The sequence below is a fragment of the Neoarius graeffei genome, chromosome 4 (genome assembly GCF_027579695.1).
Source record: "Neoarius graeffei isolate fNeoGra1 chromosome 4, fNeoGra1.pri, whole genome shotgun sequence".
NCBI classification, from domain to species: Eukaryota; Metazoa; Chordata; class Actinopteri; order Siluriformes; family Ariidae; genus Neoarius; species Neoarius graeffei.
Genome location: NC_083572.1, coordinates 101,407,962 through 101,421,182, shown reverse-complemented (window position 1 = coordinate 101,421,182; position 13,221 = coordinate 101,407,962). Strand labels below are relative to the sequence as shown.

Here is a 13,221-nt window from a genome sequence, read left to right as displayed (position 1 = left end):
GCAAGCTGAAGCCTATCCCAGCTGACTATGGGCAAGAGGCAGGGTACACCCTGGACAAGTCATTGCAGGTTAATTATTTATATTTATTAATAATAAATATAATGCCACATCACTAAAGCATCCACACATGTTCCAGATCAAACCTGAAAACTAAAAAGTTGCATGATTAAAGCAGGGAAGGCTGCTCAGAGGGGGCAGGCTCTGTTCAGAGAACAGAATATGTATAGACCCTTTTCACGTGACGTCACGACAAACGCAGCCGCCATTTTGGACATGTACTACCAGTAGTTTACCACAGCCAGCATTGAGGAACGGCAGCAAAGAAAGTGTTTATTTTCAGCAAGACTTCCATCATGCCACTATATTGTTGTGCACCTGGATGTAGTAACCATCAACAAACAAGGCAAGGGTTATCATTTTATCGGATCCCGACGGAGAAGATGGATAGCGACCATTAACAGGAAAGATTGGCAGCCCTCGGCATACCAACGCTTGTGCAGTGACCACTTTGTTGGAGGTAAGACGAATAAAATTAGCCAGAAAAGGCATTACATTGCTGTTAACATTCTGTGGCGGCGAGTGTGTAACCAAATAGGCTAAAATAACCCATTGTAACCTCTTTGTTCTTCTGTAGTAGCTATTAGCTAACGACATTAGCTAGCGTTGTGTTCCTTTGCTGTTGGTAGACTGTAGGACAGATCAGAGGCAGTGTCCTACAAACAGCGCTTAATTTGAGGGGGAGCAAGCCAGAGCGCGCTCCGGAACCTCGGGCGTTGGCTCCGGCAGCTATTTACACTGGATCCGGTGAGCCGACACCTCTTGACTATGTAACAAAAAAAAAAACAAACAAACAAATAATTAAATAAAAAAATGCAAGTTTATTTAGTGTTAATGTCTGATTTTGATATCTGTCTTGTTGGTGATTTCTCTCATGAAACGACATCCACAAAATATCTGCAGATGAACTTAATTTGCAGTGTTATTACAAAACATGCCCAGAAGCGCAGCGCCGCGCCCCCCTCCTCCCTCCTTTTTTCCGCACCGGAGCCGCTCATCCTCTGCGCTCCGGGACCTCCCACTTTACAAATTAAACACTGCCTACAAATAAGTGTTCAAAACAAGAGGAACATGTATTTGTCTCTTAAATCCAGGCCGTTCCCTGTAATCTGTAACAACGGTTGGAGAAAGTAATGGCAAATAGTGAGTGCACAAACCATAGAAGGTAAACTGTACACAGCGCCAGGGCAGTGTGATGGTAAACGTCGCTCTCTAAGCCTGCTAACCTCAATTTTTGCAAATACCTCTCCCTCTGCTCGCCCTGTAAATGCCCTACGTCGCTGGATAGCGAAGGTGTTTTCTGCATCTCGCTCCTTTTTCTTGTATGTTCTCCGTTTGTCGCCTTCCTCGCATTCAAACCAATTCGAGCCGAAGTCCACTACATGTCCAAAATGGTGGTCGCGTTTACGAAGGTCACGTGACTGAAAAGGGTCTATAGCAGCTACTGCAGCTGTTAGCTAGCTGTCACCATGACTACTGACTGCTAGTCTTAAAAAGAAAAAAAAAAAACTAACAACTGACTTGCAAAAAAAAAAAAAAGGGCACTTAACAAGGAGACAAAAATAGATGTCCATTCCCACCACAAACAGCAGATTTGGAATCCAGCTCTGAACTACAAGTATCCTCGTTTAACCTAGCAACACTGCCAACAGTACTGGACTGAACAACATCATCCGGCACCATCACTGTCTCCTGACAGTCTGTCTCCAAAATTACACTGGGAAAATGAACAGAAATGTGTCTTCATGGTTGGTCATTTTTAAATTAACCTCAGCCTATTAGATAAGACAATATCTTATCCAAATGTGCTTGTGTGCTACCACTGACAATTTCAAATGAGGCCATTGGCCCTAGTTTTTAATTCACCATCTCACACACACAAACCATCATGGCATGAAACAGTTATGGAAAGACTCAATAACTTCACCAAAGTTAGCATTTTGCATTGGAAGACCAACTAGAAATTCATCATGGTCAAGCTCTATGGTCATTTCTCCTTCATAAGAATAGTTATTTGTTTACCCATCACTCCTCATTTGGGCACCTTTCTTGCCAAACTTGGAAAGAATCTGGACAAGGTTGACTGGTTCTGTTGCCTTTTCTTTGGTACTTCTGGAGCCAAGGTGACATTCAATCCGTTGGCTGGTTCTGTTGCCTTTTCTTTGGTACTTCTGGAGCCAAGGTGACATTCAATCCATAACTGGATAAAAAAAGTTTCAAGTTCTACATGTAATTTAGAGCGGCAAGACAAAGCAGTAAATAAGGTAATAAATGGCGCTATAAATTTAATGACCACCAGCGCCACAGGCTCCTGCTGCTTGTAGTAAACAATATTCCTAAGTGCGTTTTAAAGTATTACAGTGCGCTGTTGAGTGAAAACCACATTGTGTGATAATACTATAATCTGCTTATTGGACACAAAGTGGGTGTTTGTCCTCACTGCTCTGTGTAGTGTTAGCATGGCACACAGCTGCGTCGCTCCAGGTTTCTCATAACACACCAGTTTGTTCCGGTAAGCACTAATAAACTGATTCTCTGTGCTCTGGAGACTATGTTTAAACCCCAGCCAAGTAAGTCTCACCATAGGAAAGAAAAAGTCTTGGAAAATAGGAAATCTACTAGCATTGTTGGTTGAGGAACTTTGAAAAGTAACCGGCACCAGGCTGATCATAGCCAGATTTTGCGATGGGTGTTGGCCCTTAATGAAACCTCTGTACAGGTTTTGAAGCAACATGCTGCCATCCAGACGACATCATCTTCAGGGAAGGCCTTGCTTATTTCAGCAAGACAATGCCAAACTGGATTCTGTACAAATTACAGCTGCATGGATCCATAGTTTAAAAAAAAAAAAGTCCAGGTGCTAAACTGGCCTGCCTGCAGTCCAGACCCATTCGGGTCAGCCACAATCAGATGTACCTACTTGTTTGAGATCATGTAACACTATGTAACAGCCTTCTATTTATGTTTATTAAACTATTTCATATGTTGTAATGGTAGACTATCATTGCCAATGTATGACGTTTCAAAGCCAGATCATAATTTACCACCACTGAATCCATGTTTCAGTTTTTTTTTATCAGACAAACTCTTCATATTGCACATTTTCACCATGTAACGTATGTTCATTTGATTTAATACCCCAGAATGCATCATCGCTGCTTAAACTTGGCAATAATTTGTCAAACACTAACTGTTTTAGTAAATCAGCAGATTTTTGAGGAACAAATTGACAGCTGAATCACGGAATTCCGATAAAAATGAAATCTTTCACAATAGTTTTGTCAATGGGGGGGGTGCTGAACCTAATTTGTTTTCTTTGTCACTGCAAAGTTGAAAATGGCCTGAGAAATCTGATTTAATGCATTTTAATAAACACTTTAAATTAAATACAGACATTTTATGTAGCATGTGATATGATTTGATACAAAAACCTTGTTGCTGGGGGCATATGTTTGCAAAATTCACATGCCAAAGATTTTGCGTGTCATTTCCTTTGTTTTCTGTAGTGTCCGTAACGGTCTTGCTGTAACAGAATGCTGCAGAATTTTTTACCATTTTTGGTGATTATGACATGCATTGGTCCTGTTGGCCTCATGTAGGGCTCTAGTTACATATTCATACGTCTTTAGTTGTTATATTAATAGATATATTTGCAATACGTAGTGTCTGTAACGGGTGTAGTGTCCGTAACGCCAAATTGATATTTTGGTAAAGCCAGTTAATTGAGACTTCTTGACAAATTTAAATGAAACCTTCACGTGAGAATGACGCAAATTAATCATATTCTTCTCTCAAAAAGTTGTAATTGATTGAATTAAGACCCCACAGGCCAACTATTTGAACACTAAATTATTATAATCAAGATGTTACCAAGACATATTTTGACCATTCAAGATACAGCCCTGGCTTGTTAATATTTTTTTACATAATGTGCTTTTTAACACTTTTGTTTTTGAGACGGCTATTCATGTACAGTTGAACCTCGTTTGAGTGGCCTCCCTTATTGCCGGCCAAAAGTGGCCTTATAAATGAGATGGTTGTTCACGAGAGGTCCAAATGCATCCGTGAGACAGCCAAATGTGGCCTTTCATAAGAGGTGGCTGCTCACATAAGTGACCTCTCTAGAGAGGTATTACAATTACTAGTATTTTCCCAAAGCGTGTTTAAGTATGTACAACATGTGGTGTTGATCTAGGGTATTAGGCAGAAAAAGAAATTTACCAGTCAAAAATAATATTTTATATAATCCTGATAAGCGCCGCAGGTGTGAAGACGAGTGCCGCAGGCGCGAAGTCCCTCTAGGGGGGTCTGGGGGCATGCCCCCCCAGAAAATTTTTGAAATTTAGACTTCATTTCCTGCATTCTAGGACATTTTCAGGGTGAAATGGCGTGTAATTTTTGATCAGAAATATTGCATATTTTTACTTTGTATTTTTTTCAGTTTCACTCCTGAATGTATCAGATGTATGTATGGTGTTTGATTTGGTAACAAAAGTGAAAAGAAAATAAACAACAATGAATTGTATATAATCTTTTGATCTAGTTACAGTATTTAATAAAAAAAAAAAAAACCAACAGTATTCTATTTTACCATACCCCAATGAACCCCCTTGTTAATCAATGTATCACACATACCTTTTCTGTCTTTTTGTGGAAAAACGAATCAGTTTTTGTCACATTCAATTTGGGGCGTTTGTTGGGATTCATCTTGATCCAGAAGAGTGAGTCAGCAAAAAAAAATGCGGTTCTCCCGCCAAGAAAGAGGAAACTACAACGCAGGGTGTTTGGCAATTTTCGACCAATCAGAATTCGCGATTTATTCAGTCCGCATGTTACAAGATTCAGTGCGGGCCAAAATGGCGGAAACGATTAAATATTCTGATTTTTCATTTCAAGTTTTCAGTATTTTTCGTATTAAACTGTGTTTCTTACGATTTGTAAATGATGGCGGAACCACACACGGACTGGCCATCGGGAGTAGCGGGAGTTTTCCCAGTGGGCCGGTGGTTCAGTGTGGGCCAGCGGAGAAAAAAAAAAAAAAAAGTTGCGCGCTGGCCTTTAATATGATAAGCAATGTTAACAGTTTCTTTAACAAACTGTTAACATTGCTTATCATATTAAAGGCCAGCGCGCAACTGTAATAAGCAATGTTAACAGTTTGTTAAAGAAACTGTTAACATTGCTTATCATATTAAAGGCCAGCGCGCAACTGTTTTTTTTTTTTTTTTTCTCCGCCGGCCCACGCTGAACCACCAGCCCACCGGGAAAACTCCCGCTACTCCCGATGGCCAGTCCGTGTGTGGGCAGAACATAACTGGATTTATCGGATGACATGTGGGAGTATTCATGTGCGAAAATTTTCGGCATTATCGTCCGTTTCAGTATCCGTCTGTGTGTATACTTGCCCGTTGAAATCGGCAATTGCCCGTCAAATTTACGGGTGGACGGGTCTCTGCCTAATACCTTATGTTGATCCTGTGTTGATATTGATATACTAGTATTACCCGGTAGGTTTCACCCTGCTGCATGATGCAATGTTCAAGTAGTCACCCTTGTTTTTTAATAATTCGTTAAGGTGTAATGTGTAGTAGATGCAGTGTGTCATGACTAATTGTACTAAAAACATTTCTCTGAAACACGTCCCATGTTGTGACTTTGGGAATAACCCAAGACACATTGTGTAGTGTCCGTAACATGTGTAACATTGTTCAACAAGTATATAAGCTATGTAATATTTGATGGAAAGGACAACCAACTGTCAATTAATTAAGGAACTAGTATAATAAGCCGATACTATGCATAAAATGATGTTTTCTGAGCCCAATAATTGGAGCTTTAATAAAGTGTTGTGAAATTTTGTGTTTCTCTGTCTAATATCGGGGTCCCTGATAACGTGTCACATAACTAGAAGACCCAGCAAATATGTGTAACTATACTCAATTGTAACATTCGACAGGGCACTTTATGGCATAACAGTTCGTTGCCCCATCAACATTTGCTTTTGAGGTGTTTCAAGTGGATCTATCCCGTTATATCTTTTAATGTAGTGTCCGTAATGTCAACAACCTACAGTGGTGCTTGAAAGTTTGTGAACCCTTTAGAATTTTCTATATTTCTACATAAATATGACCTAAAACAACATCAGATTTTCACACAAGTCCTAAAAGTAGATAAAGAGAACCCAGTTAAACAAATGAGACAAAAATATTATACCTGGTCATTTATTTATTGAGGGAAATGATCTAATATTACATATCTGTGAGTGGCAAAAGTATGTGAACGTTTGCTTTCAGTATCTGGTGTGACCCCCTTGTGTAGCAATAACTGCAACTAAACGTTTGCGGTAACTGTTGATCAGTCCTGCACACCGGCTTGGAGGAATTTTAGCCCATTCCTCCATACAGAACAGCTTCAACTCTGGGATGTTGGTGGGTTTCCTCACATGAACTGCTCGCTTCAGGTCCTTCCACAACATTTCGATTGGATTAAGGTCAGGACTTTGACTTGGCCATTCCAAAACATTAACTTTATTCTTCTTTAACCATTCTTTGGTAGAACGACGTGTGTGCTTAGGGTCATTGTCTTGCTGCATGACCCACCTTCTCTTGAGATTCAGTTCTTGGACAGATGTCCTGACATTTTCCTTTAGAATTTGCTGGTATAATTCAGAATTCATTGTTCCATCAATGATGGCAAGCCATCCTGGCCCAGATGCAGCAAAACAGGCCCAAACCACGATACTACCACCACCATGTTTCACAGATGGGATAAGGTTCTTATGCTAGAATGCAGTGTTGTCCTTTCTCCAAACATAACACTTCTCATTTAAACCAAAAAGTTCTACTTTGGTCTCATCTGTCCACAAAACATTTTTCCAGTAGCCTTCTGGCTTGTCCATGTGATCGCTAGTAAACTGCAGATGAGCAGCAATGTTCTTTTTGGAGAGCAGTGGCTTTCTCCTTGCAACCCTGCCATGCACACAATTGTTGTTCAGTGTTCTCCTGATGGTGGACTCATGAACATTAACATTAGCCAGTGTGAGAGAGGCCTTCAGTTGCTTATAAGTTGCCCTGGGGTCCTTTGTGACCTCGCCGACTATTACACACCTTGCTCTTGGAGTGATCTTTGTTGGTCGACCACTCCTGGGGAGGGTAACAATGTTCTCGAATTTCCTCCATTTGTACACAATCTGTCTGACTGTGGATTGGTGGAGTCCAAACTCTTTAGAGATGGTTTTGTAACCTTTTCCAGCCTGATGAGCATCAACAACGCTTTTTCTGAGGTCCTCAGAAATCTCCTTTGTTCGTGCCATGACACACTTCTACAAACATGTGTTGTGAAGATCAGACTTTGATAGATCCCTGTTCTTTAAATAAAACAGGGTGACCACTCACACCTGATTGTCATCCCACTGATTGAAAACACCTGACTAATTTCACCTTCAAATTAACTGCTAATCCTAGCGGTTCACATACTTTTGCCACTCACAGATATGTAATGTTGGATCATTTTCCTCAATAAATAAATGACCAAGTATAATATTTTTGTCTCATTTTTTTTAACTGGTTCTCTTTATCTACTTTTAGGACTTGTATGAAAATCTGATGATGTTTTAGGTCATATTTATGCAGAAATATAGAAATTTCTAAAGGGTTCACAAACTTTCAAGCACCACTGTAGCAGAATGGGGCATGTATAAAATGAGGTATATTTTCAAAACGGAAAGAGAATGCTACATTAAATTTTAGGTATGGGACCACAATATGTTCAAGCCCATAATATCACAGTTTTGACCATTTTGGGTAACCTTGGGTTTTTTGTTATTTTGGAACCTACAAGGTCCATCTGATCTTGGCTGACCCGATTGCAGTCCTTGAAAATAATCTCCCAGTCTTACTTGCCCAATGGGCAAGCAGCACCCAAAACATACTCGCCTCCAAAAAAATTCCACTTGCCCAGAACACCAATATATGCAGACACATTGAGAAAGAAAGAAGTTCTAGAAGCAGAGGAATAAATAATTTAGGGTATATTAAGCTGTGGAGAATTTTGAATGAGTATAATAATAATGTTGGAGCTTTGTTTCTGTTATCAAAGGAACACAGTCCTGTGCAAAATGTTACCGTGGAGCCAGAATGAAGTGAACCTACAGTTCGAGAGAGTTCTACACGAAACACACTGAACTTTACAACAGCTGCACACATGTGAAATGGAGATAAATCGACTAAGGCAGGAAAAACTATTTTGGATAAAATTGTTACTGTCCATTACACACTTATCAACCAGTGTAACTCAGTTGTGCCTTTGAATAGAGAATAAATAAAGAGGGAACTGAACATTAACCATTTATTGAAATTATTATTACAAGGGTGATTATAGTTACTGTGACTATAGCTACAACTGGAATGTGCTGATTCAGTTAGCGTTTGTAATTATTGTAACATCCACCATGAGAAATTAAAATAAAATCTTACAATATTGTTTGAAAGTCTAGAGCAAGATATTTTATTTTACAAATAACAATTCAGATACTGCTTGAACAATAAGTGTCACTCTATAAATGATAGAGTGCAGATAGCTCTGTAACTACAGTGGTGCTTGAAAGTTTGTGAATCCATTAGAATTTTCTATATTTCTGCATAAATATGACCTAAAACGTCATCAGATTTTCACACAAGTCCTAAAAGTAGGTAAAGAGAACCCAGTTAAACAAATGAGACAAAAAATATTATACTTGGTCATTTATTTATTGAGGAAAATGATCCAATAAATACATTTACTGTGCATCCAACCCCAATTCCAATTTTTTGGAATTGGGGTTGGATGCACAGTAAGGAGGCTCCATGAGTTCTTGCATGTTCTGCATTGTGTATTCAATTAAAAAGAAGGCATGGCCCACCCTACTCTGCCTCAGATTGGCTTACCTTGGTATTCTTACTCAAACCGAGCTCAGTTTGACTTTTATAACAACAGTCACAACACAAAATATAATTCACACAAATCATTACATTTATATTAAAAAAAAGCTTTTCTGCACAAAAAAACATTGCCGTTAATTAGAAAAGACCGTAACCAGTCAACATCAAACTCAATGGCTTGAGAACACCAAATTCTTTTTCCTCCCATTCTGCACAAAATTTTACAGGTTGACATTTGTGCTCTCAATGCCATCTAGTGGGCACTTAGGTGAACACAACACAGTTAATAAATGTCAAGTATAATATCGTACACAGGCTACTTTTTCCCCCCTCAATTAGCAACCAGTAGCCTACAAAGAACATGGATGTTAATGTTGCTGTAAATCAATGCTATTTTTCAATGAATATTATTTCTTACCATCAATTCATATGAAGTAGGTTGAGTGAATGATTGGCTCTGTTGGAATGATTGCAGGATTTTCATGATGTACAAACCCTACAAAGAAACCCAAGGTAACGTCTGAGCAATGAAAGGCCTGTCTCACTTTGGCTAAATTTTAAAGGGCTGGCTCACCCTTCCCAGAAGCCTCTGTGCCACACAGTGAGACACCATTTTCACATCCATGGATACACCACAGTTTTAAAAACAATCTGCAACCATCTGGCAAAAATGTTAAACCAGACATAAATTGTCACATGAATTTCAAGATATTTTTGTCCAAGTAGTCATATTTTAAATTATTTTGACTGATCCCTTCAACTGTTGGTTATTCTGTTGTAATGAACCAGAAAAAGAACCAGCCTCAGCTGTCCAAATTCAGTGGTTTAGCCCCATCTTCATGTGGTTTAGCCCCATGTTTAAATGTGAATAAAGTTGATCAAACATGTCTATGATTAATCATTCGAGATTTAAAGAGAACAGAGCTTTTTAAAGGAAAGTTTGAACTTGAAGTTTTTGACTGGATTTTTCATTTGACTTCTGTAAACTCAAAGTTGCTGAAGAAACTGACTAGCTCGCTGAATCAAATCAAGGGTTTGCATGTTTAAATATCTACTATCACAACAGAGCAGTTTCAAAGGACATTCTAAAGATGTGATCATCATTCCAAGAATGATATTATGGGTCACTGGTAATAATTCGGCACAATGTCAAATTCTCATCTTCGGTACCGTTTGAAGTGAATAACTGTCAGTAATAATTTGGAGCGATTTTGAATTCCTCGTCTTTACGTTCAATCGAGTCACATATCAGATGTGAAACAAAAGCAATAATCCTTCCTCCAAAGTACGATGAAAAGCTGAAATGAAGTGCTTTACATCAAGATTTTGTTGCTGACAATATTAACTTTGACATGAAATCAACACGCATGCAAACAACAGATTCAAAACTATTCGTATTTCATCGCAAATCATAAAAATGTAAGTTTCACTTCTCCTACTTCTGATCTTTTGGCTTTTGCTGATCTTAGAAGTCAAACCGTCATGGTTACCAGAGGACTAACCCCCCCCACTGTAACCCTAGCTGTATAGGCAAGAGGCCGAGGGCTATGGAAATGGAAATTGAAGCCATCCTATGCGCCTCAAGGGCCTGGTTAGTACTAGGACAGGAGACTGCCTGGGAAGACCAGGTTCCAGCATGGGAAGGACTTATGATCTTAAAGTTATAATCAAACTTCGCTCAATTCAATGATGGGGCCAAAACGCTGTAGGCTAAGCCACTGTAAACGCAGCCGTCTTACAAGTGGCCATGAAGGAAAGGAAATGTTTGTTTGTTTGTATTATCTGTAACCGCTTATCACATGCGGGGTCGCGGGGGGCAAGCTGGAGCCTATCCTGGCTGATCATGGGCGAGAGGCAGGGTACACCCTGGACAAGTCGCCAGCTCATCGCAGGGCTGACACACACACAGAGACACAAACAACCATTCACACTCACGGTCAATTTACAGCCACCAATTAACCTAACCTGCATTCCTTTGGATGGTCGGAGGAAACCCACGCAGAAAGGCCCTCGTCGGCCACTGGGTTCAAACCCAGAACCTTCTCGCTGTGAGGTGACAGTGCTAACCATTACACCACCGTGCCGAGGAAAGGAAATATTCTATTCAAAACTTCCAGGTATTACATGTGGATGAAGAAAAAGCTCCAGATGGATTTTGAATGGATCGCTCACGGAAAGATAACAGAGTAGCAGACACATGCTTTCAAAACAAAAACAACAAACTGGATTGTGAGAAACAGAGGAGGCCCCTTTAAAGCTCATGAGTCCACTGAACAATGGTGTGCATGGCAGAGGTGCAAAAAGAAAGCCACTGCTCTCCAAAAAGAACATGTGGACAAACAAACAAAAAAAAAGAGAAAATGTGTTGTGGATGGATGAGACCAGACCAGAACTTTTTGATTTAAATGAGAAGCGTTATGTTTGCTGTATCATCAGCTTTTCTACATTTTAGCATTCGTTTCATCACATCATTCCATCCTCTGGTCATAACAAGCTAAAAATATGTGATATAAAATAAATATACTCAACTTCACTCTAATATTTTGCCTAATAAAAATATTTTTTTAAAAAAAATCAGCAGATGAGGACAATGCTATGCTGCGAAATTAGCGACAATAATTATGCTAATAACTGCTAACGATCCACTAAACCCATCAATCAAACTCAAATATATTAGAATTTAAAAGAAATAAAACTCGTATAGTGTTAATCATTGATTTAATGAACTGTAACTCAATGCACCATATTCGCCAAGGCTGAATACAAAATGGAGTGCCATTGTTTAAATAGTGCACTACACAGGGCGCATATACTACATAGTGCACTTTGACAAGAAAAAGGAGTATATTTAATCACAAACTTTTTTCAGTTGACAAGCTCTAAACACGCCTTTATAATTCTGTAACAGTATATCTAGCTTGTGTTTATGGTGAAGTTAGAAATCTCACCTTGCTGTACATCAAGCTGCTTGTTTCACTGCAGTTGGCATCCAGTTGTTGTATTTTTCTTCTTCGTGGAATTTTATGGCAGTTGGCAAACAACGTTATGGTGCATTATCGCCACCAAGTGGTATGGAGTGTAGATCGGGATGTCTTCTTATCTGAATGTGGAATGAATAAATAAATCCATCCATTTCCGTTTCCGGTTGAAAGTACGTCGTGCGCATTCTGGCTGCCGCTTCTCACCGGAGCTTTTTATTTTATTTTCTCTCTTTTGTGTGTGTGTGTGTGTGTGTGTGTGTTTGATGTTTGTTTTTGTCAGCCGGTGGTGGTGTACAGACGCGCAGCTTGTGAACAGGCAAGGCAGGCAACTGCTTGGGGCCCCCTGGCCCAGGGGGCCCCCGAGAGTTGGGGCCCGAGGGCTTATTTATTTTGTTTTTTATTGTTCTTTACCATTGTATTTCCACATTTGGAATTTAAAAAACTTTGGTTTCATACATTTTTCATTGGTGTCAGATTATTTAGCAAGGCTTTTCAAAGTGTGGGGTGCGCCTCCCCTAGGGGGTGCCAGAGTTCTTCAGGGGGGGCGCAACGTGAGGAAAAATAAACCAGAATGAGTTACTATTTCGGACATTTAGCGAACTTCAGTTAGCCTTTGCCAGAGACAAAATGGATCGATTTTTCGTACCTAAAGCTACAGTGAGTGAGGAGACAGAGTCTGGGCCAAGCAAAAAAAGAAGGAAGTATAACCATGATTATTTAAAGTTTGGATTTTCATGGACTGGATCTGAAGATGCTCCACTGCCACAGTGTGTTGTCTGCCAAGAGGTGCTAGCTAATGATGCTATGAGATGTTTAAAATGTGTAAAACAAGATGTTTTAAAAAAAAGTACAGATGTTTAAAATGTGTAAAAAAAAAAAAAGATGTTTTAAAAAAGCACAGATTTTAAAATGTGTAAAAAAAATATGTTTTAAAAAAGCACAGATGTTTAAAATGTGTAAAAAAAAAAAGGGGGGGGGGTTAAAAAATCACAGATTTAAAATGTGTAAAAAAAGATATTTTAAAAAAGCACAGATGTTTAAATGTATAAAAAAGATGTTTTAAAAAGCACAGATGTTTAAAATATGTAAAACAAGAGGTTTTTAAAAAGCACAGATGTTTAAAATGTGTAAAAGAAAAAAATAAAAATGTGTACAACAACCATTTTTTAAAATACGAATGGAACATTAAGTATAGCAACAACAAAAATTGTGGGGGGGGGCGCTGTTGTTTATTTGCTCTCCGAGGGGGGGCTGACTCTCCCACA

At 39.2% G+C, this 13,221-nt stretch overlaps 1 protein-coding gene across 6 annotated transcripts in view; it reads right to left on the bottom strand.

Annotated features, from left to right (window-relative positions):
• The window catches only part of LOC132885409 (zinc finger protein OZF-like), a 43,878-nt gene extending 31,853 nt beyond the window's left edge, over positions 1-12,025 (bottom strand). For 3 of the 6 annotated variants that reach the window (XR_009654588.1, XR_009654587.1, XR_009654591.1), the window contains exons 1-2: positions 11,924-12,012; positions 2,080-2,257 (exon numbers count right to left, since the gene is read on the bottom strand). The gene's annotated coding sequence lies outside the window, so the exon portion shown is untranslated. Of the gene's footprint in view, positions 1-2,079; positions 2,258-4,692; positions 4,955-11,923 lie in introns of those variants that run through there. The other 3 variants (XR_009654589.1, XM_060920061.1, XR_009654590.1) reach the window with 2 other exon arrangements.
• Between the last annotated feature and the right edge of the window lie 1,196 nt (positions 12,026-13,221).